The sequence below is a fragment of the Engystomops pustulosus genome, chromosome 6 (assembly GCF_040894005.1).
Source record: "Engystomops pustulosus chromosome 6, aEngPut4.maternal, whole genome shotgun sequence".
In the NCBI taxonomy this organism is placed as follows: domain Eukaryota; kingdom Metazoa; phylum Chordata; class Amphibia; order Anura; family Leptodactylidae; genus Engystomops; species Engystomops pustulosus.
The window spans coordinates 30,887,810-30,904,432 of NC_092416.1; the positions used below are offsets into that span (position 1 = coordinate 30,887,810).

The 16,623-nt window shown below is 42.5% G+C and overlaps 1 protein-coding gene across 3 annotated transcripts in view; it reads left to right on the plus strand.

Moving 5' to 3' along the window:
• LRRC4B (leucine rich repeat containing 4B) overlaps positions 1–16,623 on the plus strand; it is a 113,673-nt gene that overhangs the window by 65,378 nt on the left and 31,672 nt on the right. The window contains exon 1 of one of the 3 annotated variants that reach the window (XM_072155453.1): positions 1,876–3,090. The exons of the other annotated variants lie outside the window; for them this stretch is intronic. The gene's annotated coding sequence lies outside the window, so the exon portion shown is untranslated. Of the gene's footprint in view, positions 1–1,875; positions 3,091–16,623 lie in introns of those variants that run through there. 3 annotated transcript variants of the gene reach the window in all.

A 16,623-nucleotide genomic window follows, 5' to 3' on the forward strand; every position in this document is an offset into this window, starting at 1 on the left:
CAAGCAAAGGTATATCTATTGCAGTGCCCTGCCCCAAACACGAGGTCTATGGATTACTTATTACCTTTGTGATTAGGAAAAGCAGCCTTGAAACCATTGACAAGAACTTTTGACGGTTTCAGAAGAGACAGTTTCTTCAGATTACATGGGCTCAGCGGTGAGATATGTAGATATGGCAAGAAATCACATTAACGGGGACATCCAGCAGTAAGTTTTCAAAATCAGTAACCCTAATAATAGGAATAATCTCCAGAAAAGTGTAAAGTCTGCCAAAGTCTTATCTGGGACAAGGAAAATCATAGTTCTACCTTCAGTTTAAGGTATGTACCCATCTCGGTCAAACATGACCAGCGTGGTGGGATTACATAGCTGCTCCTCACAAGCATCCAACTAGGAGTTATGGAAACAAGCAAAGGTCGCTGTTTAACGCTATTTCTGTCACTTACATATAGGCACATAGCGGTGACGGGGTGATTGTACAGAGCCGTTTCTGTAACACGTGCTTACCTCAATAGGAGCTTTTAAAAGATCATAGAATAGTCTTGTGTGAGGGTTTCTGCAACTTCTAACCACTTATAGGAGGTCTTTTCCAAGTTCTCGAACAACTAAGATGGAAATAACCACTTATAGGTGGCTATGCACATCACATCTCATCTAATGTGAATGGTGGTGTCCCAACTTTCTTTTGACAGCAAATGTCAAAGAAAGCATCAAACTATGAGAATTCAACATGTCACACTTTTATTCTTGGGGGAGGTGTACTGCCACCAGAGATGTCCCCTCTACCCATTCAGATCACTTGCCTAGTATGCATATTTATGTTGGACGGGAGTAAAGTGGGCCATAAAGATGTTCAGTCAACAGTTATCGAGAGTCTATGGCCAGTTTAAGGGTGAGATTCTGAAGGAGTCTAGACTAATTGAGGCTAAAGTGGCTAGGGCAGGAGTGAGAATGGAGAAGTGCCAGGCACAGGAGGAAGCAAAGAAGCCTACAGCTCGAGAGGAATTGAAATTGGCAGCCCCTGAAGCAAAAGAATAATACATTGCTAATTTTCCAAATGTTTATGAAGTCCTGGGGTGAACTGAAGGAAGAGAAGTAGCAACAGGGCAGCTCTTTCATTCCAAAGAAATCCAGCTGATGGACAGAAGCACCAGAATAATAAGGTAAGAGCACCCTGGAGCTCCATCAACCCGAGAAGCCTATTACTGCGGCACTGGAACATCAATGCCCGGGCTACACACAGACATATCGGAGAGCAACAGATGCGAAGACTTGGATGTACATGAAAATGTAATGAGGTTTTGATGTTAGAAAATATACCAATAGGAAAGTCAGATGGAGTTTTATGCACAGTGGACGCTAAAGAAGTCAAATGACGAGGGGCTGAGTTGGACTTTCAGGGGAAACCCTTAATGGGGCACAGAGGAATACCAAAAAACTTTGGACCTAAGAGCACAACACACATTATAGGAATGTCACAGCATGGTGATGAATGACCATCCCAGGCACCTGTCATGGAAGCACATGAAGCTTATGATGTCTTGATAATGAACAGAGGCCACTGAAGCCTAGACAGGTGTTGACTTCTATACTTTAGGCCTAATTTGTAGTGTACATCCTCTCAGTATTTATATCTATAAGAATTTGGATAGAAATATCCATATGCATCCTCTGATGGGGAATACTCTTTATGGCTGCAAATTTTAGGGTTGCTCCTCATGATTTAACCCTTGGCTTCATTTTGGCTTTGCGTCATCACCAGCATATTTTATGTCCACCGCTTTTCCCTGTCTTCTCCCTCTCTTTCCATGTATAGATCTCCCACTAAACATGTCATCTCTTGCATCAGCCTCCGCCTCCCTGGTAGGAGGAACAAGGTCTGTACCACAGAGAGGGATCTGATCCCTTTTTCTCTTGCAGCCCGGTTCTGCACCTCATCTTTTGCGAATCGTAACATGTCAACCAATCAGAATTTTGCTTTCTGAAGACGGCTAATTAGATAATTGGATTTAATTTGTTCACCGAAGTGCACAGAAGGGGGGAAAAAAACCCACAAGGTGATTTCTCTTCACATCTGAGGGTAAGGTGGCATTTTATGGTCCCCGGGGCCTTTTCTGCAAGATATCAGGGTATCCTGCAGATAAAAAAGACAGACATTGGACCTCCCTGTCAGGACTGGTAGGGACTTCTTTGAAGAGGAGATTGGAAGATTGCATCTACTCTGGTGGGGGCAGCTAGCGGCAAGCATCTTCTATTCATTTTGTACTAAGCAAATCGTGGTGGGGGGAGTACAGGGTTGGGAATGATGTTCTTCTCCTACAAGATGGAATCCTAGTGCAGCTGCACAGACAAATGGCTCTGAGAGAAAAACAAGAGGACAGTGGCAGAGAGAAGGATGGAGGGGAAGGCGAACTGTGAGAGGTTCCCTGCACTGCTGTGTGACTAGAAACCATAATTACATCACAAAGGAGAAATTATTTCACTCGGAAAACAGAGCTGCCAGGGGGGTGGGCTGGAAGCAGCACATATACACACAGCGACTGTGAGTCCAGATTGGGGAGGGGGAGTATCGCCTGCAGCTTGCAGGGCAGCAGGAGAACAGACCCATCCACCACAAGTGAGACATTGCTTCGCCTTGTTAGCCCGGTCACTGGCAGCTCCAGGATGCAGCACATGGGACATCTTCTTGCCCTGAGTCTATTCACCTCTAGCCGGGTGCAGAGCTCGGCGGTAGCCAGGGGATCCGCATCTCTCTGCCATGGGCCCTGCAGCTGCTAAGAAGATATCTCTGCCTCCACATTTGCAGCATCGTTTCTTTTTCTTCTCACTCTCCTCCGGACTGAGGAATTAAGGACGACAAGACGCATCATCGCTGCTCATCCACGTTTCATCCATAGACCCCCCCAGTCCGTTTTTTAATTTTTTTTTATTTTTTTTAACCAAATTCTTTTTTTATTTTCTCTGGAGTCGAAAGAGAAGGGGGGGTTGAGTTTTGGTCGTGATTAAATCCCCTCAGAGATGCAGGAGGGAGGAGGTGGAGGAGGAGGTGAGAGGAGCATTTCAAAGGATGTGAGCCAGACCTGGAGATGGGTGAGTGGTAACCATAGAAATGGTTCCAGTGGAGAGAACAGACAAGGGGGCGATGGGGACAAGTTTTTCTCTTCTGTTTGTATTCATTGCTCTGGTGCCTGATTCTGCTGCAGCCTGTATTATAGATGTTGCGGAGGAGGTTGGGGATAGTGGTCTCTGTAGTCATTCGATTCCTCACGCTCAAACAGTCCATGACTTGACAGGTGTAACCACAATGGTCATGTTTCCTTCTATACCCTGCATTGAATGATCCCGGACATAGACCATAGCCTCGTTTCGGGACCTCCTGAACATGTCATTAACCCCTTGCCTGGTGGTAGATGTGGTATTCTGTAGAAGGCCATCTCTGCGCTGCATTAACCTGCCAATTAGGTCATCATCTGCGCTGCATTCATCTTGTGCTCGGCCCACATGTGACTACAGATCCTGCTCACAGCTGCAATAACCTTTACTCTCCGGGAGATGAGGCAGTGCAGCTGCCATGGGCATAGTGGTCCTGGCTGCTTCCCTCCCACACGGCATCTTCATCCTCCATTAACCCATCCCAGCAGATCCTCCTCTCCTCCAGCCTCGTACCATGGATTCTGGTAGAGCTGCTGCGTTACATTAACCACACTTGTGCCAGAGGGTCGGAGCATTGGTTCTCCACGGAAATTCTCCTATGAGGATGGCTCATTGGCTTTGATGTGACACTCCAGTGATCATCGCTCTAGCTGCATTTTGCAGCATCTGGTTGGAGAACATAACACTCCATTAACGGCAAGGCCCAGGCGTCGTATCTGTGCTGCATGGTGGAAGTAACCTCCAATACCATCCCCAGACATGATTATAACACAACCGATTCATTATATGGTTATTACAGAGATGTCAGGCCCCGGCGTATGCTGCTATCCTCACCCTGCTCCATTACATGCACAATTCATTACATGAAACTCAGCTTGACTATTCACTCCTCATATTAAGAGGCCCTGTCCACCAAGATAGTCTCTCCATTATTCAGTCTAATGAAATCTGCAGATATTCAACATTCACACATCACCTTTACTCTATATTCATAATTTATCATCTTCACCACTGACAATTATTAATTTTATCTGCCTAATTACTATTAGTATGACCTGTTCACTAATGTTATGTCCTCTTCACGGTTCACATATTTTATATCCTATTTAATACTCAATATTACACTAATTTTTCTATAAATATCCAGGTATTATATTCACTTCACTTTTTCATTTTTACACTTTATTCACTTTACGTCAACTCCAAAAAGTCATAAAAACCAGTATAAAAGAAGCAGTTCTTTCCAAAGGGTCTGAATGGAGAAGCAGGGAGCATAGCTGACTGTCGCTCCATTTCAGCTCCTCCTTCCCTGGTGTAGTGATCAGTGGGATCCCCAGCAATTCTGTGGATGGGGGCTAACTTCTGACTGTGGGGATATCCCTTTAATGGAATATCCCTGAATAAAAGGTAGTCATCTACTGTAGCTTGGCACCCTACATTCGCTGATCAGTCATATTGTAAAACCCTATACCCTTTATTGTTCAAATCCACTATGAGAATCTGCAACTAATGCACCATGTCTGAACATGGCCTAAGGGCCCTTTTTCATGGGCCAGCTGTCCCTGGTCATTGGCCCATATGAATATGCCCAGCGATCAGTCAACTCTTGAGTAAATTCTCATTTTGCCAGCTCATTGCATCTTTTATATGGGCATAAAGTTTGTTGGCAGCACATCTAGCAGGTGAGCCAGGGATTTGCTGCCACGTTATGCAAACTGCATGGGGATAATGGTCGCTTTTTCCACATTTCCTCATGTAAATGGTGATTAAGGAGCCACAGTGTAGAGGACAGATATCTGTTGGTCGTTCAACTATTGGGACCCGTAGTGATCATTCTAGAAGCTTTGTGTGTATGCAGTTGAGGTGTGCATTCCCAAATAATGTCCCACTCATTTATATGGGACTCTCCCAGATCCCATACATGTCCCATATGCCATAGGTCGGGGATGAAAAACTTAACTCCATTAAATTGCAGCCACCCCTAGCCAATCTCTTGATCACAGGAGGTTCAGCTGCTGGATATTATGAATAGGGGACATGCTAAATTTGCGGAGCATCCCCTGTAAGGTTTTTGGGTTGAGAAGCAAATGAACCTTATGATGTATAAAATGCAAAAAAAAGAGCTAATATGGTAAGAAACACTCCAGAGACATGCAAATCAAGCCCCTCAAACTGTACGGGGTGGGCTTATGGAAAATAAAAGGGGTATCCGTACACTGTTCTAATGGCCTCTCAAGCCAGAATCAGAGAATGTGAATGAAGAGCAGGGCCATGTATGTAGTGGCTGGACCAGGTAACTACAGCTCAAGTCAACGGGGTTGGACGACCCCCAGTTATCTGATATTGATAGCCATCATACATATAGAAAAACCCCTTTAAGTTATTCCGTCATTTAAATTACCCTACACAGTCAAAACAATGGAAGATCATTCCATAGACACCATCCCTCCTCCACCAAGCTGTACCGATGGCGCTCCAACATTAACACAAATTGTGTTCTCCTGCCACCCACCATACAAGACTGGTGTAGAGCTGGATGAATCATCACTTCAGAGAACATGTTCCTAATGCTATGTTGCATTGTACTTTTCCCTACATCAGCTTACTGTAGGCATATTTGATGGTAATCATAGGTTGTACGCAGACACTTGGTCACTGAGCGGATAATTGAAAGCTTCCACACTTGGGCCATGGAAACAAAATGTACAATTATGTAAAAAAAATAGTTAAACACTGGGTAAAACTATCACGGATAAAGACTTGGAGACAATGGAAAACTTGGCTGTAGCAACCGGTGCCAGGTAGCTGCTACCAAGGTGAATAAAACTATCAAAAGAGATGTAAATTCTCATCATTTTGCCTCCATACAAGTCATAACTTTTGGAATACTGTAGCAGGTGTGTAAGAGGACCACCGGAAAATTGAGGGAATGGTTGGTTTAAAACTTTGGTGGTCTTCATTTTAGGGCTAAAGGAACGATCCAGTTACCACAAATATAGACCTTAGACTTTTCTAATCTTTTTACTCTTGGACCAGAGTTGATGTCTCTATGGGGCACATTTACTTACCCATCCCATTGACGCCGCCGATCCGGAATTTCCGACAAGGATTCGGAGCTGCCACGATTCACTAAGATCGTGTGTCCAATGTCCTGCATGTGACAGTTCCCCGTGGTTTTTAAATTCTGGGGTTTGTCCGAATCTGTCGGGTTGTCCGACGTCCATGCCACCCGATTTGTGTCGCATGCAAGCCGATGGGCCACAATCCGATCGCATGTGCCAAAAACCTGTGGCTATTCAGCTCAAAACGGAAAAATTTGCGATACCCGACGGAAATGTGGCCGGGGGACCCTTAGTAAATGTGCCCCAATATCTTTAGCAAAGAAGTTTTCTCCTACATGTAGCAGTCACAGCATGGAGATTACGAGTTCTTGTGATGATTCATGAATTGTCTGGATGGGTTTTTTTTTTTTGAAGAATATACAGAAATATTATAGATTCTGGTCACTAGATTTCTGGAGAGAAGATACCGATTTACAGATTTTTCGGTAATATATTTTAATTGGTATCCACATCATGAGTTGTTTTTGCTTTTTACTCAATCAACACAGTAGAATTATGGTCTGGACTTAATGGACCTGCGTCTTTTTACAACCTTATTAATTATGTATGGTAATTATGTAATGAAATGTCAACGCACAAATCCTCTCACAGTTCTTCTGCCGGCACTAAGATCGCTTCCTCCGGCAACGTCCGCAGTGAATGTGGCAAACATATATTACATCTACATAGCACATGTTTATAAGCTCAACGATGGTTGGCATTCAATGGAGTGACTGGATTTGGTTATATTACCCTTCATCAGCTTCATAGGGAAAGTACCGGGCTCATGCATTGCTAATGTATTCTTTGGATCCTACCGGCTATACACTTGTTTTTTGAACTTGTTAGTTGTTGTTAAAACTGAAGTTAAAGGGGCTGTCTATAGTATATAACGTACTTAGATGGAACACAATGGGGGAGATTTATCAAAAGTGTTTGAGAGCAGAACTGTTCTAGTTGCCCCCTGGCAGCCAATCAGAGCTCAAATTTCATTTTCCCACAGCTATTTTTAAAATGAAAGCTGAGCTCTGATTGGTTTCGATGGGCAACATGTTTTACCTCAGACACTTCTGATAAATCTCCCCCAGTGAGAACCAAACTTGTGTTTGTTAGTCTGGCCCTGACGATGGTCTAGCTCATAGGAAAACTTGATGTCCTTCTAACCAAAACTTGCCAACATTTGGAAATTGGGGAACGGTAGGCCGGTGTGTGTCACTTTATTGAGAAAGACCAGGCCTCTTTTGCTAAACCAATCCCCCATGTACAACATGACCAGCCAAATTTATAGGAATAACATCTCCATTTTCTAGTGAAAAGCCTTATTTACCACATAAATAAAATACGTTAAAGCCATTAAGCTCTGGAGATTTGCCCATCCCAAGTTTCCCCTTGATCCATCACATAAAATGAGACTGAAACGGAGGAAGATTTTAGTCAGTGATATTTTCCAATAATGTCAAAGTATAGAGTTTTCAGGTACTGTATTCTTTCAGCTTCAGAAATTGGAAATAAGTGACTTTTTTGATGGTGGGTATTTTTTAAAATCCTATTTAATTGAAAAAGAGTGACACGTAGTCCCTCATTGGTTGTCCCTATTGAATGGTGGTCATTATGGAGCAGATCTGCGTCATGGCATGAACAAACCTGAGGCATTTACTACTCATTTTTTTTTGCAAATCAGTGCCATATTTTTCAGAGTGAAATATCTTTCGTCTGAACATGGCCTGGGAGCTGCAAATACTGCAGAAAAGCAACTTTGGGAAGCCTTTAAATAATTAAAAACCAATCTCATTAGAGCGGATGACTTTGCAAATCTACCATTGCTCTTTATTAGTGATGAACTAGTCATAAGGGGCAGATTTATGATATTGTCTTCCATGCCCATAGCAACCAATTATAGCACAGCTGTCATTATAGAAGAGAAGACTATGAAATGAATGCTGCATTCTCATTGGTTGCTCTGGGCATATAAGGAAGTTTTCTATTTAGGCATTTATCTACATAATTGCATACAACCTTTCTTTTCACCATAAAACAAATGGGCATATAACAACTGTCCTTTATTTACTGTGATTTTCTAGTATTTTTATTATAAATATTCTGCTTCTGCATCTAGTCCAGCTCCAAAGAGGGCAGTGGTTTGGGGGTAGACCTATGGGCAAAATTTAAAGGAAAACTACCACCAGGATCAAGGATTGTAAAACAAGTACAGGTGGTCCCCAACTTACAGACGACCCCTAGTTACAAACGGACCTCTGGATGTTGGTAACTTACTGTACTTCAGCCCTAGGCTACAATAAACATCTATAACAGTTATCACAGGTGTCTGCAATGAATCCTGGTTCTTATGGCAATCCGACATTTTTTAAATCCAATTGTCACAGAGACCAAAATACATTTGTCTGGAGTTACAATGATAAATTATACGGTTCCGACTTACATACAAATTCAACTTAAGAACAAACCTACAGAACCTATCTTGTACATAACCTGCCTGTATATTTACATGCTGGTTTATGCCCCCTCAGGTAGGATCTGCTCTTCTTTAGCTCTTCCAAAAAAATGGCTTTAAAAATCATGCAAATAGGCCACGGGGCTTCATTAATAGCTGTGGAGCCGTGGAGGCTCATTTGCATAATATTCAAAAGCCTTTTTGTAAAACACAGAAAAAACATGTTAGTGTTAATGGTTCACAATCCTTCATTCTGATGGTAGATTTCCTTTAAGGAACCCAAGCTTCTTATCTGGAATGTTTATAACCATAAGGGCTTTCTCAGGTGGCTTTGACGTTACAAGTGTGTGAAGATGCAAAAAATAAGATTTTCATTGCTTGGTATTTCTAAATCATCTCCACCATAGGGAAAGTGACATGTCCTGTTTTGGGGCATGGCAGACCCAAAACACCTGTAAAATATTAGGAGATTTTATGAGTCTTCCAGGGCTCCAGAAGATCATCCCTTTCTCAGGAGGCTTCCAGAAGTTCCAGTAGAGTTAGCATGTATTGGGACTGTGATACCATCACAAATACTTATGGGGGCAAATTTACTTACCTGGTTCTGTCGCGATCCCCGATTCGGATGGTCTGACGAAGATGAAGTCCGCCTCGATTCACGTAACTCGTGCGCCCGGGTTCCTGCATCCGTCACTTCCCCTTGAGGTCCGCCGGATTCACCTTCTTCTTCCCCGTATATGTGAGTGCATGTCTTGCGACACAATTCAAAATGTTAAATCCCGTGCGTTGTCCGAATCCATCGGGTTGTCCGACGGTCTGCCCCCAGATTTGCATCGTGTGCAAGTCGATGCGCCAAAATCTGATTGCGTGCGCCAAAATCCTCTGTTAAATGTGGCGCAAACAGAAACCGTCAGGAAATACGACAAAAATGCGCTCCGCGGAACCTTAGTAAATGTGCCCCATGATGTCCATATTATGGCTCATAGAAGATGGACGTATTCCCTCTCTATGAACAAGCTCTTGGTTACTGTCCCGTTGTATGTGGCTCTACATGGTCCATAAGAGTGATCACCCTTCCATGGTCTCACCTCATTTTATTTATACCCGTTACATTATCATCATATCTTCCAGTCTGCCCCCGTCTTCCATAATTCTCAATTTCATTATCTGTCAGTGGACCTGGCTTTGATTTTCTCTCATGATTGAATGTTCAAGGTTTTTTATATAAGTGAGATATTGTGAAGGAGTCAGGATTTCTAGACACTAACTCAAGTCACTTCTTATCGCGGTATACAAATATAGCAAAGATGTCTACGTTACCGTAGCAACAAGAACCCTTTATATTGGAGAAAATAACAAATGGTTCCTCTGTGGAAACCTATCTTGATCATGTTTATATCAAGCAGCCCACCACAATGAAAGAAATGGAGGTATAAAAGGACAAAAAGCAAGTAAACCTCTTTAACTGATTCCAATTCGCTTTGTAGGAACTCATGGCCACCAGTATCGGGGAGTGAAATGCTCTATAGGTTTCTCCTCGACTCCACACAGCCAAGTAAAAGCACACATTTACATCTAACACATGTAAAAAAAATCCATTATTACTATGGTGTTTACTAATTATAGTTACCCGTATTTTTCAGACTATAAGGCACACAAAAAATCCTTTGATTTTCTCAGAAATCAAAGGTGCGCCTTATAGTCCAGTGCGCCTTATATATGAACCGTACTTAGACAACAGCTGCTGTGAACTGTGCACAGGTCTGCCACCTGCTGGTCATTCATCCTTTTAATCAGGTGCGCCTTATATATGAACCTAGACGTTTTAGCAGGCATTTATTGATGGTGCGCCTTATACTCCGGTGCGCATTATAGTCCGTAAAATACTGTAATAAGTTCTTTCTTAGATCTGGAAAAATATAGCGGTATGTAGTTCCTCACAGTGGAGAGCAAAAATCTGAATTTTATGTTCAGTATATTAAAAAAAAAACTCAAACAGAACTAAGTTGTTTAATTCTTCACAATGTTAGTTACTTAACAAACAGTCTTAACCCAAACTATGAGTGGGCAAAAAATGGGGCTCTTATGTACCACCCCAAACCTATTGGCATCACTCACTTGTGAAGAGGGATAACACAATCCTAGACTCTTCTCGAGATTCATTTTCCAATATTGTCTCTGAAATAAAAAAAGGAGGCAAACAAGTCAAATTTGGGACTGTAGTCCAGTATGCTGTAGTATTATTGTTAACCCCAATGGAGAGTCCTAAAGAGTGCTAACCCTTTAATAGTCGGTTAAGCCGAGCTTAAAAGAGTTGGCCACTTTATAAGCAAAATTTCAAAACTGGTCCCAAGTTATTGTAAAAAGCCCCCCTAATGGCTCTCCACATTTCATAATCTGTGGTCCGTCCGTAAGCATAAAATTATTATTTGGGCAGCACAGTGGCTTAGTGGTTAGCATTACAGCCTTGCAGCGCTGGAGTCCTGGGTTCAAGTCCCATCCAGGTCAACATCTGTAAAGAGTTTGTATGTTCTCTCCGTGTTTGCATGGATTTCCTCCCACACTCAAAAACATATTGGGATTGATTTGTCAAGTTCTGTGCAGCGCTGCATAGCCTGTATAAATCCTATATAAATTAAGGAATTATTATTAATTAATTATTATTATTTATGGCACTGGGACATTGGGACATTAGGGGGACAACTTGGGACTAGTTTTTAAATTTTGGTTATAAAGTGGCCAACCCTTGTATTCTAAAATGGACAGCTACCTCTAGGTCTCATTGATCATGCCGTTTTTCCATGTAGGTTTCATTCTTAGTTTTGATGCAAAATAATAATTTCATTAAAGCTAAATTGAATTTCAACCTTCATAAAATGTCATACGAGAAAGAAGAGTTACAACCCTCATCCTAATGTACACTGTAGTCGATAAACGGGATCAATACTTGATAACTGAAGCCGGGAATTTTACCAGATATTCTGTATGGCCTCCTGAGAACCTGGCTGTTGCCCGGCTAGAATAGTCAAAAAGTAGAGTCAGTATAAATCAGGCAATTTTCACCGAATTGAATCAGAATATTTTCCGTTTTGTTTCACACTACGATGTACGATAATAATGGACGCCTAAGGGATCCATTAAAATGTCCATTCATTTCAAGGGACTTTTAATGGTTCCCATTTTTGTCCATTTGCACCACCTCCTGTTAAAGTGAAAATGTCAAGATTAGAAAAAGTTAAAAGGTTGGACCTTTTTTTTACTGTATTTTAGAGGACTAGAGGGGGTTATAGAACAATTTCTGGGACAGTTTAGACTAAATAGATTTTGACCCGAATTGAATCTTGTGATAAATTTGGCAAAGCTTCAGGAAAGTGATTCTTGAATGCTTTGCTCATCTCTTCCATAAATCACTAAACATTTTGGAAATAGCACAGTGTATAGAGAGAGAACAGACTTCATCAACACTATGCAGACTCGAAATGGCACTTGAAGTATGACAAGTATGGCCGTCACTGAGGAGTCAACTGTAGTTCGCGTGAAGTGAATTCTTCATATTTCAGTTCTGCAAGGGAGTTTATACTTTAGGCTCAATATGTGAAGTTCCTATATTCTGCAGATGATGGATATTTATGGACAATTAGGTCCAGGTTGGGTCAGGCAGGCAGAGATCAAAATATCTAAGAAACCACACATGGGTCAAGAAAAAAAAGCCATTATCAGCAGAACACCTCGGGAGCAGTCTCCAGTATTCACGAGAGGCAATCTGTGTAAAGAGACTGACATGTTGACTCCAATTTCAAGGAGTTGGCCTTATGTCCATCATTAAGTTGTCCTACATGAACATTTAACCTCAGAAGCTTGATTCATGTAAGAGGCCAGAGAAGACTATGAAAGTCAAAGCCTTACCCCTGCTAGATGACATGTTTTTTGTGAAGGTCTACCTTATCACTAATGCACAAGACCGGTCATACAGTAACAGTCCATGAGCATAATGAGAGTAATGGAAAGTTGTCAGATCCAGTGGTCAGGTCACAATGGAGGTTGTATCATGGTCAGGTCCCATATATTAGGTTGTGGTGTCCAATGTATAGAGTAAGGTAGTATTATATTATGGCTGTGCCTAGTGGCCTAATGTTTTGAGTTTTAATAATCTATTTATAGTGAACAATTAATGGAAACCTGTCACCTCTAACCTACTACGTAAACCTCAAACACTACCTTATTCAAGACAGTAAATGTGTCTTCTACTACGGCACTTCTACGTTGCACCTTTGGTAAAAAAATGAAAATGATACAGTCAGGGATGCAGGAGAGCTCTTGGATATAGTCAGGATCCCTGGCCTCCTCACGGCCTTGGACCTCAACCCTCAGTGTATAATTGTCTAAATTCCAGTTCATGCGTGGTCTGGTTGCCCCTGCCAGCTCCACAGGTGAACTCAACATGAGCCAGCAATGAGACACATTTTCAGTCTAAGGCAGTGGTGGCGAACCTATGGCACGGGTGCCAGAGGCGGCACTCAGAGCCCTTTCTGTGGGCACTTAGGCCATCACCCCAGCACACCAAAATCTTCCTGCAGTTCCAAGCAACTTAAAAGATGCTGCTTTCAGACATATTTTGATACTTTCTTCTCTACTTAGAACTGTAAGAAGAGGGAGAATGAGTAGACAGGGCTGAATTACCTTTGGAGGACCTCCTGCTGGCCCCACGATTCTCTGTGTACAGAGGGACACTGGAAAGTAGCTAAATTTTCCATCTTTCTACTGTGATGCTGTCCTCAGGAGGCCAATATGATTGAAAGTTGTTAAAGAACAGGGAGCAGTTACTTTTGGTTGGCACATCACGATAAATAAGGGGTTTTGAGTTGCAGTTTGGGCACTCAGTCGCTAAAAGGTTCGCCTTCTCTGGTCTAAGGTTTTTGGAGTAGGTTAAAGGTGACAAGTTCCCTTTAAACTGCCTAGGCCACGATCCCAGCCAATTATCTATTTCATGGCCACATCATTCCCGAACAGCTCTCTACTAGGTATAGTGGCAAGGAAAGGTACTGCAAGCTCAGTCATACAGGCCTGAAGGGGACTATGCTTGAAGTATTGTGTCTTCTCACTTCCCACAGACTCGTACTTGTTTGCCGAAAGCATTCGATCAGTGAGAGTGCCACAAATCACATCACCGCCACTTTAAACTTCATGGTCTATCCAAAAAAAATGGGTAATCAATAGTACACTCCTGGAAAACCCCTTTAAAGAGTGATAAATATCCACAATCTTCCACATCAAGGCACCATATGTGACATTACCGCTTGCTCCGCTAAAAATAAACATTGCCGATTGTTCTTGTACAGCAGCGGGATAGAAAGAGCAAGCACAACAGCAAGCGATATGGTGGATTCAGAGTCACCGCATGCAGGAGCTGTAAGGACTTGCCTTTTATATGAGGCTGGGGGGGGGGGGCACCCACGACCCTGAATAGGGGGCTCCATTGAGGGCCTAAAATGTCGAATGGAGATCAGATTTAAAGGGGCTTTTCAGTTGAAAACTATAAAATAGGTTTAGGTCACTGATATGTGACCAGTAGGTGCAGCTCCACCTATGTAATGCCCGCCTTGGTTGGATGGAGCAGGTCTATAAAATCCAACCAATGAGTCTTGCGCCAATTTGTTCTTGGTCATTGGTATAGTGCACCATCCTGATTCACTTTGAATAAGGATAACATCTTAGCACCGCTCTGCATGATACTGTAATAAAGCAGCTGGAAATCCATATGAATGGTGCTCGCTATTCCTCTCTCACTATATATATGTAGTATTTGTTTCAAGAATACTGCTGACTTCCCAAGTCCCCGGAGTGAAGATAAAATCTTCTGTCTTCTCTGTTCTCTCGTACGCGTCTCACAGGCAAAAGAGTCAGCGGTAGAGTCTCCTCTTCTGTTAGTCTCGATGGTCACACGACCATTGCCCCGGGCTGATGGTATCAGGAGGTTATAGCTGGGTCAAAAAGAAAAATTGTCCCAATGACTTTTTTATGATTTTTGAAGGACGTCCATTAAAAATGCAAAAATAAATAGAAAAATAGAAAAAAAAAACATAACAAAAAAAGAAAACAATTGTATCTGGCATGTTTGACCTTATCGAAAAACAAAAAATACTCAATACCATAAAATACCCATTACTATACAATATACATAAAATTAAGACAAGAAATTACTTCATTTAAATTGTGGAAAAAAAAAAGAAAACTTATGAAAATGTAAAAATCGAGACTTGTATGAGGGAAGGTCACCGCGAATGTTCTCTACGTGTGATAGAGATGGAAATTGCTCCATTCATTTCATTTCTTTACACGGCTGATGCCAAAAGTTCATGCATTTAGTTTAGAAAAAAATCCATCCATTGTTTGTATGCGGCGTATAAATGTTGGTGATGTGGATTATTAGGAATATGAAGCTTGTATGACACTGATTCAGTGCTTTTGTTTGAACCTTTTTTATTTCCTTAAAGTGGTCCTAAATTTCGTTATCTACTCAAATCTTTGGAGTCACCACCTCCACCACTCCCCCAGATAAACAAAATATACTATCAGTGTAACTTATGGATAAACCAGAGACATTACTCATAGATCCAGGCACTAAGACTGTGGTATCTTCTTATATTTGTTATCCATGGCCTCCTTCCTTCTAAAATCAACTTATAAAATTATGGTCATGAGCCAAAAGGTCTCTGAGGTGCGTTACCAGAGCCCCTCCATACTGCAACTTCACACTGTCTCAACCTTCCCCCTGCTCCCTCTAAGGTTCAGTAGGCCCCTGAGTGACAGCTCCTCAGTAGGCCCCTTTCCAGTGAATTCACAGGGTGGCTTTAAAAATTCAGAAGCTAAAGCAAACAGTCTCCAGTTCCCTGAAATATTCCTGAGTTTATCATCCCAAACAGCCCCCACATGGTATTTTATATAAAGCCCCCTTCACCCTCTATGGATTCCTTATGTACAGCTTTATATGGCCCCCCAACAGTTCTAGGCCCCGGTCCCTTAGCACTTCCATCTGCTCAATGTAATCTCACAAAGTGGGAAGGGGGGCATGCTCCTGCACAGTGCAAGGCTACATTCACACAAATGTATGGGGGACATATATACGACCGATGTAAATACGGCATATATACATCCCCCATACATAGCAATGGCCTATCCACACGTGCGGCACGGTACCGTTCCATAGCCCGTAGAAAACTAGGACATGTTATATCTTTCAACGGAATACGGCGCCGGGCTCTAAGTTAGGCTACATTCACACTGCCGTTCCTCACCATACCGTAGTACGGTGGGCACACAGTGGTGCCGGTGAGAGGAGGAGGGTGAAAGCGCTGCTCACCCCCGCCCCTCTCCATAGCCTAACATAGAGCCCGACGCATGTTCTATCTTGCTACGGAACGGTACGGTGCCTCGCGGTGCTGCACCATACTGCTCCCAGTAAGCGCCGTGAGGCCAGTGCTATGTATGTGGGACGTATATATATATATATATATACGCCCCCATACGTTTGTGTGAATGTAGCTTTAGGCTATGGAGATGGGCGGGGGTGAGCGATGCTCTCCCCCCTCCTCCTCTCCCCGGCATCTTCGTGTGTCCACCTTACTACGGTACGGTGGGCAACGGCAGTGTGAATGTAGCCTAACAGAGTGAAGCCTAAAAGTGCCCCTTGTACATGATCAGTGAACCACCATACTCTAGGTGGCGCTGTGCCTGATGCCAGCTCAACATGCGAGAGATGATAATGTAGCAGTGCTGAAGTTGTCATGTATATGTGATTTCCAGCCGGATGATAATTTACATCATCCTACATCACATTATAGCAAAAATAAATAAAAATAAGTATAATCTGCAGATTGCCCTCTGCCTGGTGAATGGGGAAGACGTGTAAGTAACATT